Source organism: Tamandua tetradactyla, chromosome 10 (genome assembly GCF_023851605.1).
Source record: "Tamandua tetradactyla isolate mTamTet1 chromosome 10, mTamTet1.pri, whole genome shotgun sequence".
Taxonomy (NCBI): Eukaryota; Metazoa; Chordata; class Mammalia; order Pilosa; family Myrmecophagidae; genus Tamandua; species Tamandua tetradactyla.
This window is the reverse complement of record NC_135336.1, coordinates 36,435,989-36,451,092: the sequence shown is the minus strand read 5'-3', so window position 1 is coordinate 36,451,092 and position 15,104 is coordinate 36,435,989. Positions and strand designations below refer to the sequence as shown.

The window sequence follows — 15,104 nt, the reverse complement described above, 5'->3', positions numbered from 1 at the left end:
TGGCAATCTGTCTCTGCTTGTGTCTGCTCTTCCAGTTTCTGCTGGTTTCTGGCTTCTGGTTTGTCTCTTTCTCTGACTGATTGTGTCAGAATTTCTTGTGTTTATTAAGGACTCCGGAAATATGAATTATGGTCCATGCTGGCTCCTAAGGTTGGGCCACATGTCAACTAAAAATAACATCTTCAAAAGATCCTATTTACAATGAGTTCACACTCACAAAAATGTGGATTAAGATTAAGAACATGCCTTTCATTGGAATGCATAATTCAACCTACTACAAGATCTCATTCTCACAATTTTCTGGAAGAGAAGGAAATAAAAATAAGCAAAAACTCCATATCAATTAATTAGTTTGAATATTGGTTTTTATATTTTAATTACACCATGATATAGCAATTTTCCATAGTAGGTAAAATGTCCCTTGATGGAGCTGCCAAAGGACTTAATAATATATGAATCTGCCTTAACAGAAGTACAGTGTCTTCAAACAGTTGGAGCCCTGTATCCTTCATGCTTTGGAGCATTGTGTTCAGTTCTGAAAGTGACACTTGAAAAACCTGATAACTTGCAGTGAAGTCAGAAGACAGTAACCAGCTCATCATGGGAATTAAAACTGGGCAACATGAAGGGTGGTTGGAGTCAGTGGATTGGGATATGTGTGGGGTATAACTTAATAGCCATCTTTAAATCTCTGAAACACTCTTATTAGAAGTTGATCCATATATGTGATTCTTCATATCAGAGCTAAAAGAAAAGGTATAAGTGATAGAGTTTTCTCAACAAGGGGGAAAGCTTGCAAACTGATCATAGCTACCAAAACTGGAATGAGTTCCACTGGAGGTTAAAAGTATTCCGATAATGGTAAGTGTCCAAACAGAGATGTAATTGAGAACAATGTCAGTAGGGATTCAAGATCTATTAAAGAATTTTACCAGATAATTTCTTAGCACCTTTTTAATCTTAATGGACTATAGCTTATGTTTATCCTAAAGATGGTTGATATTAACCCAGGCAGAGATTCATTTAACGCAGTATAATTTCCAGATTAACCAAAAATAATGCATGGTAGAGGAAAAATCTCTCCAATATTGATTCCTAATATGGGGGCTTGGGATATGTGTTCTGCATTGATTGCATCTCTCAGTCCTTGATGTAGCTGCCAAAAGAGCTAATAAGATATAAAGCCACTTTAATAGAAGCACAATGTCTTTAAAAACTGTGAGTTCATGTGCTTTGTGTTAATCATGCATGGAGCACCCTTTTCAGTTCTGTGTGGTAATTGCCTCTAATAAACAGGGCTGCCTTTTCTGAAATCATGCCCCTGACTCTAGGGTGACCTGCATGTCATGACTAAATTCGAGGTATAAATACTCAGTCTCCTTGCCTCAATTCAGGACTGCTCTAAATGGTCATCCAAGTGTCGTTGTTCTTTGCAAAATAGACAGAGGTCTTATTCTGACTGCCCTAAAGCCAGGATTTACCAGTTTCTCAATCCTACTTCCTTCTCTTCACCAGAGGTGTTGATCTTAACAGCTTCCTAATAAAATTCATGCAAGCTAATCTTCATCTCAAAGTCTCCTTTCTGGAGAGATCTGAGAAGAAGCTAGGATTACATTTTGGAACTTGATTATCTGCTGCCCAGAAGGAAATAAAGGCTCTATCATGGTGGTGGGTAGAATCCTAGTACAATGTAACCATTCACCATAAGACATGAGCTGAGGATATTTGAGATGGATACGCTTGCATATCTTGGGTCCTTAAATTCTGCTAAATCCTCAGAGCCTACAGAAGTGGATCACTCCTTCCTCTTAAGGCTAGTACTTCAGGCTTGCTTGAAGACCCTGGTCTACTCTCACAAGGTGACACTTGGCCTCTCAAGAACTGCCCCACCTCTCCCTCCTGGCCACTAGACCAACAACCAAATTAAACTGCATCATAATATGGACAGGGAGGTCCCAAGTCTCCTAATGATGGAAAAGAACAATATAATGAAAGAAATGTAGGACCTAGAAAATATGTAATGATATGACAGCATGGAGTCAAGAAGAATGTGTTGAGCTGTGCATGAAAACATGGCTATTAGTAGCTTGGGAAAATTGATGGACCACTCTAAGAAAAGGAAAAATGCCATAAATGCCACAGCAGACAGTGGGCAAAGAGCTAAGAGAGAAAGAAGGGACCATTCTCAAGGTAATACATGTGTGAGGATTGAAAACTTACCAGAAGACTCCCTCACCATGAGATATCCCAAAGTCATTCTGTTTATCAAAAATCACTAAAAAAAAAAAAAATGTTGGTGAGAAGGATGTGCACATTACTAAAAAACCAGGAGAGACCACAGAAAGTCTGTTGCAGAATTGGGATCACATACCAGTGGGAATATGGGAGACAGGGAACAAGTGGAGTCCTGGCCTAGATCTCATTCACCATGAATACATGACTCGACTGGGTAAATAATTACCAGTAAACAAATTTATATTAGAAGTGGATATGTTTCGTAGTTGACGGAATCCCCAATCTGATTTCTTGATCTGTAATGGAGAATTAAAAAGCAAGAACTTTTGCAGTGGGTAGTCTGTGAAACTGGCATAGGTTAGTACTTTATTTTAAGGCCTGAAAGAATACAGCAGTGGCTCTTGCCATAACTTCATTCAATTCACCTGTTTAGTCTCTGCAAGGGTTAGATGGATCCTGGAAGATAATAGCAAGGTAGTACCCACAGTTGCAACTGTTTCGCCAAATGTAGTAACTTAATAAAGTAGATTAAGGCGCAGCTTCATGTACATGGTTTATGGTCGATACGTTTTTCAGTCCTGATGGGAAATGAAAACTAGAAAGAGTTCAGATTCACTTTAAACAACATAAGGATAAGTTTACAGTTTTGCCCCATGACTATATTAACCCTCAGATTTTTGTTACAATGTATTCTGAAGAAACCCAGGACTCTACTCACGGATGTCCAGTAGAGCATTCCATTGGACCCACTGTATTGTGACATCATGCTTGTCAGACCAGTTAAGCAACAAATGGTAAGTATATTGGTGGCCTTGGAAATGCAGATGAACTTCAGAGAATAGGATATAACCCTCTAGAGAGGACACTACCACAGTAATAAATTTTTTTTTTAAAGATTGTAGCATTCCAGGAAATACCCACTGAAATAAGCACAATTAAGGCATAAAGAAGAAAATACAATGTCTGATAGGCCACATCCTAGAATAATGCTCTGCTCTTTTTACCAATCTATATGAAAAGCTACATTTTGAGTAGTGCATAGAGTAGGAAAAGACTGCAAAAGATCCAGGTTTCCCGATTCAGGTTAAGAAGCCTGGGATTTAACCTGACAGACACCGTGGTATTAGATATATCTGTAATAGGAAAAAATGCTCTGTGGGGTTTATATAAAGCTTAATGGTAGAATTACAATGCATAACCCTGAGGTTCTGGAACAAAGCCATGTCCTTTGCAATGGAGAATTAAATACCTTTCAAATAACAGTTATACTGTGGTATAGGGCCCAGTCAGAGATGGATCATAAAAAAAAAAAATGGCTATGTAACCATAAATGCCATTCCTAAGCTGAATTCAGTTAACCATCATTCTGTTGGAGGTTTTAGAGAAAAGGTGAGGGTTGAAGCAGGGAGTCCAATTAGGAAGCTCCCAGTGACAGTTGAGGGAATTAGAACTGGTGGTAATAAATGGTCAGATTCTGGATATGACTTAAAGATAAAGTTGAAAAAAATATGTTGGTGGATGGCTATGGAGTACGATGGACATAGAGAATCAGAGATGACTAAAGGCTTTGGCCTGAGCAAAAGGAAAAAACATGGATTTACCATGTACTGATAGGTCAGACTCTGAGAAAAGAAGATTTGTGAAGGACTGAGGCTGGGGATTGGAGGAAGGTATCCAAAGCTCAGTTGGGGACATGTTAAACTTGAAATAACTATTAGACATTTCATTGGAGGTGCTGAACAGTTGCTATACAAGTTTAAAGCTCAGAGACTTGTCCAGGTCCAGGCTTGAGATATAAATTTGGAAATTATTAGCATATAGATGATATTCAAAGCCATGAGTGTGCATGAAATCATTAAAGGAGGATGTGTAGATAGAAAAGAATTTGGATGACTGAGTGCTGGAACACCCTCACATTTAGAGGTCAGGAAGATAAGAAGGAATTAGCAAAGGAACCTAGTATAAAAGAGATAAAGAAGGAAAACAATAGATAAGGGTTTTATACTTGAGGCCTAGTAAGGAAAGTGTTCCAAGGAAGAGAGCAATGAACTATGTGACATGCAGTTACTAAGTAAGATGATCCAATCTCATTATTGTGCTTCTTCAAATTTGCCTTACTTTTGTATTTTCTGTTCAGAATCTTTCTTATAATATCTTACTTTGTCCTTGTTACATCAGTTCATGCATCTTTGCCCACTCCTCTTTCTTCACAATAACAGTTCTTCAATACATTGGTAAGTGCTTGGCAACCCAAGTCTTCAGAAATAGAAAAGCATCTTTCTAGTTTATAAACACAAACATAAGTCCTGATGCTATTTAGATTCTGGCCTTCTATCCTTTTCTCAAGTAATTCACAGTTCTTTTCAGACATTACCTCATTAATCATAAGATAAACTTTACGTATATAGACATAAAAATTATTTTGGAGTGCATGTGAAGAATTAAAATAGCCTTCCTCAAATGAGAGCATACAGGAAGCTTAAACTAAATAAAATAAATGTATCTGTAGATAAAGTCTTTTTATAAGCTCTTCTCCAAAAATATTCATGGAAATCACACAGAATGGATAACTGAAATATCAAGCCAGATAATAAGAAAAAGATCCAAATGTTTGCCTAATTTAAATATGTGCAACATAATATCATCACCATGATCAGATCATCATCTTCATCACCATTATCTAAGAGAATCCTTAATCAGTGTTAGCACTGTGTTAAGAACTTTAAATATGTTATTTTATTTAATTATCATAGTAGATATAGTAGAATTACCTATTTTAAGATTAGGACATCTAGATCTAGAGACAGTAAGAAACTTGTGCAAGGTCATAGAAAAGTGATGGGCCTGAAATGTGTGACTATAAAACCTAATGATAATAATGGAGAAAACTAAATTTTTTTATAAAGAAAGAGCTAATATTTGTGCCAATAGTATCATGGAAATTGAAATAGGGATTCTAGAGAACAGTTTAAATAGAATCAAATAAAAAACCAAAATCAAGTAAAATAATCAAAAGTTAATGCTTCGATAAAACTAATGAAACTGAAAAATGTTCTTGTAAGACTAAGCCCTAACTTTATAAATATGTAGTAAAATATAACCCTATTTATCTGAACTAATATAAAATTAAAAGGGAAAACCATCCCCAGACAAGAAAAGAAAATTGCAGACCAGTCTTGTTCATTAACATAGATGCAAATTTTCTATAAAAATACAAAAATAACCAAAATAAGGCTCTCTAGTTCATAGACCTAAAGTCACTTTATCAAGCTTAAAGATTTTTTCTTTTCTGTCTCTTACTTCTAAAGATTATCTTGATATGATTTTGCTTGGTTTTTATTCCATTCTTCACAGCATTTCCATAAGGAGTATTATGTGGTTAGTATTATGTGTTCTGTTCTGGGGAAGTCTATAATCAATGATAAGTCATAGCCTCTGCTCAAATGGTGCTTAGAATCAACCAGATACAACAGGAGACACGGCCTATATAAAAATAACTATAATGGGGCTGTATGCACATATACAACATAATACTGTGAAGTAGTGATTGTATACTTCAGATAACTTATTCAGTATGTGACATATCTCAATAAAACTGCCAAAAATATAACTATAAGATGTGCATAAAAAGGAATGCCAGAGAGGTGCAATGGTGGCTCAGTGGCAGAATTCTTGCCTGCCATACTGGAGACCCAGGTTCGATTCTTGGAGCCTGCCCATGCCAAAAAAAGAAAAAAGAAAAATAATGTCATATGAGAACAGAAAAGTACATATATTGATTCCACAGTAGGCACGGCTCAGGCAAAATGGTGATAATATTTGTGATGCTGGAAAAGCATCAGGATATTGACTATAACAACTTAGATATATTGAGCATTTACGTATACCTGGTACAGTGGTAATTACTTTACACCCATCATTCTTTTAATCCTTTTGGTGGTACGTAGTATTATTGTCATACATTATTTTTTATGTGGAGAAATTTAGGCTCAAAGAATTATAATGAATTTCTCAGAGTCATAAAAATATACATACAGAGACAGGATTAAAATGAAAATTGTAACCACTATATTTTATTGCTGTTGAGTTTAGACTGTGATATACTGCCTAGTTTGAGCGAAGAGTATAGAATTTGAATATATGTGGTGAGTTAAGAAGCTGAAAAAGTAGACTAGGCTCAGATGATGAAAGGCTTTAATTTCTACAGGCAATTGAGAACCATAGAATGATTTTGAGCTTGATCGTAACTTGCCACATTTAAGCTTTACAAGGATTGTTCTTTCCTTGGTATGCAAGATGCATTATAATGGAGAAAAACATGGTGGGAAACCAGTTAGGATGCCCTTGCAAGATGAAAAGTAATGAACACATGGATGTCTGTGGTGACTATGATTAAGATGAAATAATGTAAGTTCTGTACATTTTGCTGTTTAGTTAAGATTAAAGCTTTCCTCCATAAAGGACCAAAAAAAACCAGAAGAAAACAACGACAACAACAACAACAAAAAAACCCTCAGTGCCTCAAATTAGAGAAATTGATTAAGTAAATCATACTAATCTTTAATCTTGGGCTATTAATCTCTACTAATATTTATAATCTGGTAATATGTCAATTGTGCTTAAAATTGTTAGATATAATTATTAGGTAAGTACAGTCAGTTTCAAAAGTACAAAATAATTACTGAAAATTTCATATAAAATGATAATGCTGATCAGTTGTAAAATACAATGTGAAAGGATACACAAAACAACCAATATTTATATAATTGTAAATGTAAAAACATGAAATTTAAATTTAGTTAAAATGTAAATTTTTAATGAAATGAAATTACCAACCTTTCATAATAAAAACCACATTTTTTTCTAAAGGAAAATTTTTTAGATAGAAAATTTTCTTTGAGAACAAATGGCTTTGGTGTCAGATGAGCTTGGGTTCGAATTCTAACAGCAATTAACTAGCTGAATGGCTTGAGTAAATAACTTATCCAAGTTTCAGGCTTTCTTCTCTTTAAAATAGACATAATTTCCATTGAAAACGTAATTTCTCAATGTTTGAGTTTCCTCACTTGTAAAATAGGAGTAAAGGTAGCATCCCTATTTTTAATGTACCTTAGGGACATTATGTTGTACAAAATAATCCAGAAATAAAAGAACAAATATTGTATCGTCTCTTTTAGAAAATACTTGGGGCCTAAATGGTAAACTCCTATAGCAGTTATATTTAGTCCAGGGTTGTGTTATTTATATTCTGAAAAGATGTGCTATACGTGTATAACCTGGTACATCTCTGAAACTTTGGCTACCTGTGTGACACCTAAGACTGACAATTGGGGTTCTGCAGCTCTGCAAGTCAGCATTGCTGCACAAAACAACTGTTAAAGAAACCAAAAGAAAAAGAAGATCAAGCTTAGATTAGAAATAAGACCGAAACCGAGGAACTAAGCAAATCAGAATACAGGGCGATAGATGATATTGTTTGTATTTCAGAGTTTCACGTATTATACAAGACCAAAAGAAGAAAGGTTTATTTTGTTCAAAACCTAAATTTTCTGTAGCACACAATCTAACTCGACCTGACTGGGTAACTTGTTTAAACAAACCAAATGTATGGAGCCTAGAATGGAAAAGAGGGCTTGTGGTTCTATACAGATTAATGTAATACTCAGAAACATTATAGAGTATGTTGAGTAGATAATTAAAGTATTGGCAAAGTTCCTTGAGGGCCTGGAGAAAAAATATGGCACTACTGAACATTCCCACCTGGGAAACTCCTGGTACTGTCTCAAACATTGGGACTCCCCAGTTAATAGGCCAAGCCCTTAATCTTGCTGCAAGAAATTATTTTTGTAGTGGAGAAGCTAAGCCTACGTATAATTATGCCTAAGAGTTACTTACAGAAACCACTTTTGTTGCTTAGATATGGCCTCTCTCTCTCTCTCAGCCCAACTCTGCAAGGAAAATCATTAACCTCTCACCTATGTGAGACATGACATCGAAGGGTGATGTTTCCCTGGCAATGTGGTACATGACTCCCAGGGATGAGCCTGGCTCTGGCACCGTTGGATTGACAATGACTTCCTGACCAAAAGGGGGAAAAGAAATGTAATAAAATAAGGTATCTTCTTATATTGGCTAAGATAGTTCAAATAGATTTGAGAGGCTAGGAGTACTTTTATGCAAACTTCAGCTAGATATTGCTAAGTGCCACGGTTTGCCAACCTCCAACAAACATCATTCTTGTTAACCCCTAAGGAACATCTAGGACTTTACGATTCTACAAAAAGTTTTATGCACTGTTTACTTTCCAGAACCTCCAGGCAGTTCCTATACCAGATAAGTCCTGAAACTCAGAGAGGCTAGCCTCTCCAAGAACATCAACTCATTTCATTTCCTTATCCCATATTATTGACACCCCTTTCCAACATGAAAACATTAGAATGGGCATAGCCCAAATATCACTACAGATTGGGAGAAGGATCAAAGGAGAAGGAGGAGTTATAACTTGGAAGATGGGAGTCAACAAATGAGTATGAGTGCTGAATCATTACATTAATATTTCTCCAGTGTCTTGGAGCAGCTAGTAGGAAAAACCTGATATTATGAAACTGTAACCCATACTGAACTTTGAAATATGTTCTATAGCTTTTTGTTGAAATGTACTTAGAAATGTACTGCTTTTTGTATATATATATTTCACAATAAAAATGTTAAAAGATAGTAGCCCCATCATAATGTTGTTGTAAAGGTTACATGACTTAATATATATAAAGCTTTTACTCTTGTACCTGGAACATAGGAAAAGATTTAGAATTATTTACACTTTATTATTAGATTTGATAATCCTTGTAATTTTCATAACATAATGCCTAGAAGATGGTAACCACTCATTAAAGTCTACTTGTTACTTTGATTAAATGATATAGATATGCAAAATATTTGCAAGGTATCTCAAACATAGCAAGTCTTTAATAAATTTGTGCCATAATAATTGCTTAGTTTTGTAAATAAAGAAATTCACTTATCCTTTAAATTATTTACATTTTCTGATGAAGCTGAAAATTAATCTTCAGATTGCTAAAATGAATGGCTTTAAATGAAGTCTTTTGTGCCTCAATGAACCCTGAGATCTCTTATGAATTCTGTTGGTCTATGATTGAAAAGATAAAGAAAAAAAAAAAACCTAAAGAAAAAGCAGGGTAGCAATTTCATTTATTCTTGAATCTATAAATTTGTCTAAAAATATTATGGTAAGCTTAAGTGGCAAGCATTATGTCACATTGGAATCCAGAGGAAATTAAAATGGATATGGTCCCAGTTTTTATGAGTTAGTAGTGTATCAAAGAGATAGACATCATGATAAGAATTTGCCAGAAAATGGGATGAGAGTGTCATGCTGGGGCGAATATGAGTGGGGATGAGTATCAGGGTGCACTGGGAGCTAATTTAATATGGGCAACATAGAAGTATTCCTAGGAAGAGTTGTACTATTGGGAAAAAAATGAATATATCAGAGATGCCAACTCCACAATTTAAATGTGTACTGTTATTAAGAAAATTATTGCCTTTTATAAGGAAATAAACACTGAAATGTTTGGAACAAATGAATATACATATCAATGTAGATATAGATATATACATAATTGATATATAATATAAATATGTGAGTAAAATGTCAACAATTGCTTTAGTTTGTTAAAACTGATGAAATGCAGTATGTCAGAAATTGACTGGCTTTTAACAGAGGGGATTCATTAGATTACAAGTTTACAGTTCCGAGGCTATGAAAATGTTCAAATCAAGGCATCACCATGGTGATACCTTCTTCTTGAAGAAAGGCAGCTGGCAATCAGGACATCTCTGTCACATAGGGAAAAGCACATGGCGGTGTCTGCTGGTCTCTTCCATCTCTCCCAGATTTCGTTGCTTCCAGCTTCTTGCTTCAGTGGCTTCCTCTCTGAGCTTCTGTGTATTTTTTTCTTTTACTTTCTGTCCTTCTTGGCTTCTCTCTGTGCTTCTCTGAATTTCATCTCTTATAAAGGACTCCAGTAAGAAGACAACAGGCTACCTTGAGCACACCTCTACTGAAATAATTTAATCAATAGGTCCCAACCACAATAGGTCTAAACCCACAGGAATGGATTAGCTTTAAGAACATAACAACAATTTAGGAAATCTGCAAGAAACTCATAAAACAATCATTTGCATTATTCTTGCAACTTTTCTGAGAGTCTAAAATTATGTCAAAAGGAAAAAGTAAAAGTTATGGCAACGAGCAAGAACAAATGTGTGTAATATAAAATAGAGGGGATCTGATTAGTCATTTCTTGTGACGTTACATTTGATGTGTGATTTTAAGCCTGATTTCGTACTCTAACACTCACAATTTAAAACAAATGGGAAAACATTTGTTTTAACTCAACAGATAGCTGTTCTCAAACACAAGTAGCCCAGAAAGTTATGAGAGTTTCTTCACTTTTTTGTCTTTTGTGTCAAACAATAGAAGAGGTACAAATAAAAATGAAATATAGCTTTCTAAAATTAATTATTTCTGAACCATATTTTTTGCAACAAACTCACCTGGCTTGTTACCTCTCTCAGCTGTGTTGAGAGCTGAACAAAAGAGAGACACATGTAAATATGACTATAATCTTCTTTGGCACTAAGGTACTGAAGAACTTTGATTTGAATCATTTTTGGTTCTATAAACAGAGTTATCTGGTAGATTACTTTGTGAATTTGTTTTAAGGAAAAAAAAATTCTTGCTAATCTTGCAGAAAGAGTGTGGACTACCAGATGCTATTTTTGTTTAATAGTTTTCCACCCTTAAGGAGAATTTCATTGTACATATGAGGTTTCAAATTGGAAAGCTGCCAAATTGGCTCTAATTTAAGCTTTGATATTACAAATGAATCTGAATAAGCATCATAAATCATCCTGTGAAAATATTAATGCATCTTGAAACAACTTCAAGTCCAAAGCATGCTTATGCCATGTTGAACAAAATGTTTAATCAGAGCAACCTTCAGTTATCTTCAAATAGATTTAACTAAAATTCTTCTTTAAATGTGAGTTTCAGACTTCATCCATCCATTGAAAAATTGTTTCATCAGTGGTGCACATGTATTTCCATTTATTAAGCAATATTTTTTTACCAATAAACCTGCCTTTTATGTAGCATCACTCATTCAAAAGTCTATCATAAACTGAAGTCAAACCATCACAGAGTATGCTATAAGAAAATAGGCCACCTCTACAGTAGCATAGTCTCCTTTAAATCAGTAGTGGCAAGTCCTATGTCCATTTATTTTCAAATTGTGAGGACTAAATTCTATTTAAATCAGGCTTTGAATCACTCATTAAAAATTATTTCATAATTTAAGTGACTAATCAGAATATTTCTATTTTATATTAAGAAAATTTGTATTTGTTCTTGTTCTTTGACTTATTTTCCCTTTAGTTTTTTGATTTAACATAATTTTAAACCAGTAGAAAAGTTGCATTGACTATTTATTTGCTTAGATTACTAAGGATTGGCAACTTGGGTAGGGCTGTCGTGGTTTGTCTCTGCTCCTCATAATGTCAGCCAGACTCATTGATGGGTCTGTGGGTCAGTTGGCAGGGCAGCTGACTGCTCCTGGATGACTATGCTTGCATGTCTGGCAATTGGCTGAAGCTGTTGGCCGAAGCTGTTGGCCAGGATCTCTCAGTTCCTTCCACTTGATATTTTCAGCAGTTCACATATAACTTTCTTACAAAATATTTGGTTTCTAAGAGCTTGTCCAGAAGCTTGACATCTTGTTGAGTCTTGGGCTTGAAAGTCATGACATGTTACTTCACTATATTCTGTTGGCCAAAGCACATAGTCCAATCCATAGCCAAAGAGAGGGAAAATAGACTCTACCTTCTCACGGAGGGAATTGAAACGTTACATTGAAAAAGTACATATAATAGGGGTGAGAGACTGCTGTAGCCATCTTTGCAAAGCATTTTATCACCCTGATGTAAAAGTACTGAAATTTCATTTTTCCTTAAAAAATGGCTTTGATAGTGATTTTGTAAAATTTCTGGCACACAGACCACCCCCTCCTTCACATGGTTATTGTTTTTGTTTGTTTTGTATTTTGTTTGCTGTATGGTGCATGTCACATTTCATTATTTTTCCATGTGACTATCCTGTTATTGCAGCACCATCTGTTAATTTTTTTTTTTTTTAAGGGCACAGGCTGGGAATTAAACCCAGATCTCCTGCATTACAGATGAGAATTCTACCACTGAACTACCCTTGCATCCCAACTATAGCTTTTAATAGATTAATAGTAATGTTTTCAAATAATTGTCCTGAATCTAAGGTCACTTGTCTTACATGCCTTTCCCTTAAGAATATAGTGACTCCCAATGGTGAACTAAAATGTGTCCCCAGTTTTGACATATTCTTGGACATTCTGGTGGGTATGAACCCATTGTAAATAAGATCTCTTTGAGAAGTTACTTCAATTAAGGGGTAGCCCAACTAAATCAGATTGTGTTTTATACCAGATTACTGGAGTTCTTCAAAGCTGAATGAAAATCAGACCATGAGAGAAGCCAGGAGAGGCTGCTATGTGGCAGAAAAGCCAAGGCCAAATACCGCCAGCAGCCGGTTCCAGAAGACCAGTTTTTGAGAAGAAATCATCACCTCACTGAAGCATTGATTCTGGACTTCTCCTAGCTTCAAAACCATGAGCCAATAAATTTCTGTTATTCAAGCTAACCCACTGCAGGCTTTTTGTTTTAGCAGCCAATTAACTAAATATTTATCTTCCCACTGAATAAATACTATTGTGTGTCAATCTGTTTGTGTACCATATCTGTGTCTAATATCAATTGTTAAAATCCTAGTGTCAAGCCTTTCTTCAATAAATTGTTAAATTCCTACTTCTCTTTAATCATCCTCATCTCAAATTGCTTTAATATTGTGCATTGTTTGGATATTTTAAATGCTGTCCAATATGATGATTGTATTTTATTAAATCAGTTGCAAAATAAAAAGTTCTTTTCAGTCCTCTTTTTGAGAAGCACTCTGGAATCATAGAGGGGGACTCCTTTGAAAGCACTTAAGGATGAGGAGTGACCTTCCTCTTCTTATTTCATTTATTTTATGGATGGTTTCATCAGTATTTGCAATTAAGTGGTAATGCAGAACAATCTAAATAATATATAACACAAGAGTAATTCAACTTTAGATCTAAGAACTTTATCAAGCAGAGATTTTATAATTGAAATACTATGAGAGAAAGTCTGGAGCTAGAGAAACAATCCAACCGCAGGCACGAGGCAGATTTTCTTTGTCTTTATTTTTGAGTAGGTGGGCTTCAGCAACTGCTATTCCCCTTATAATCACAAGCATTGTACACATCCTACTGAAGGACAACTACAAAGCTGATGAGACAAATACGTGGGTTCAGAAAAATAAGCAGTTTTCAGAAATAGATCATTAATTTCCCCCTTTTCATTTCCTCCCTGCTCCAAACTTCAAAATTGTAGGTTTGGCCACTGGGGTAATTAACTTACCCAGATAGAATGGGTAACTTGCACCAGATAGAATGCTTATTTCACTATCATATAAATGGCCGAGATGGAGGCTGAGATGTTCCAGGATTTGGTACTGGGACTCAGGATACTTATTGCTTCTCAGGATATTACTGTATTGATCTTCCATTACCACTCGTGGTTGTTCAAAGTTGCTCCCCAGCTAAGTCCAGCCCTAGAGAGGCAGGAAAGAGGGAACAGAGTGCAGTTGTCTTCCTTTTAGGAATCTAGCCCAGTTGACACCACATATTGCCTGGTGACATATTGTCATTTGACAGAACTAAGTCAAGTGATCACATCTAATTTCAAGGGTGGATAAGGAATAGAGCCCTACTTGGGTGGCCAAGACCAAGTTATAAGTCTAGGGCGAAAGTTCTGTTACTAAAATGACAATGAGGAGAATGGATTCTGGTGGACAATTAATGATGTCAACCTCAATATGCAAACTATATTTTGAATGTCAAGAATTTGCCTCCTCCAGAGAACAGTTTGGTATTGCACATCAAAAGTCTTAAATGTGTACCGTTAAATACAACAATCATACTGCTAGGACTAGCCCAAGAAAATGACTGGATACACACAAAGATTTTGTTACAATTATCCTCCCTATATTTTTTTTAATAAAATAAGAACAAAAAATCTGGAAATCCAACAAATAAGTCATAGATGATATGGATTATTGAGAGCAATATTTAAATATAGGATTGACTACTGAAGTGGTTGTATTATTTAAAATATTGGATCAGCTGTATTCACAGAGATCAAAATAGCATGGATGACACTGAAATAATTTTGCAATTCATTGAGTGAAAAGAAAGCTAGTTATAATAGAAACATGGTTCCAGTTTATATAATCTTATATTATTTTAATTAATTATAGTAATTATGCAATGTGTATAATCTCACTATCTATATCAAATCCTAGGATTGATTATCTTCAGCTGATCACATTCTTTGTTGTTAGGAACATGGTATACTTTATAATAAGAAACAAAATGCTTATTCTCTTAATGACAGAAGTGAACATCTTTAAAGGTTAAAAGCAAAACGTAGAATTCAAATACCCTATTAATCTCAATTGTATAAAGTAAGCTTTTATCTTGGCTATATTTTGAATTCAGTACAGCATTAATGACTAAGGAATCACCACATTCTTCATTTCCAGCAGAGGCATACTTGAATGGACTGTGGGACAATAGAAGAAGAAATATGTTTTGTCTGCTGCGATCTCCTTAATTGAAACAAACTTCCAAAGGCGATCCATCACATTAGAAATCCAGAACCTAGATAAATCAGGCCAG

General features: G+C 35.1%; 2 long non-coding RNA genes across 6 annotated transcripts in view; one reads left to right on the top strand and one right to left on the bottom strand.

Moving 5' to 3' along the window:
• LOC143647870 (uncharacterized) overlaps positions 1 to 2,996 on the bottom strand; it is a 108,916-nt gene extending 105,920 nt beyond the window's left edge. For 3 of the 4 annotated variants that reach the window (XR_013158224.1, XR_013158228.1, XR_013158226.1), the window contains exons 1-2: positions 2,954 to 2,996; positions 2,221 to 2,275 (exon numbers count right to left, since the gene is read on the bottom strand). This is a non-coding gene — a long non-coding RNA (uncharacterized LOC143647870). Of the gene's footprint in view, positions 1 to 2,220; positions 2,276 to 2,660 lie in introns of all 4 variants that reach the window. The other variant, XR_013158225.1, reaches the window with a different exon arrangement.
• On the top strand, positions 2,944 to 13,115 carry LOC143647871 (uncharacterized). Of its 2 annotated transcripts, none has more exons than XR_013158229.1 (3): positions 2,944 to 3,029; positions 8,177 to 8,350; positions 12,772 to 13,115. It is a non-coding gene; the product is annotated as an uncharacterized LOC143647871 (long non-coding RNA). The 2 variants fall into 2 exon arrangements; XR_013158230.1 differs by lacking the exon at positions 2,944 to 3,029 and adding an exon at positions 3,049 to 3,108.
• Positions 13,116 to 15,104: the final 1,989 nt, after the last annotated feature.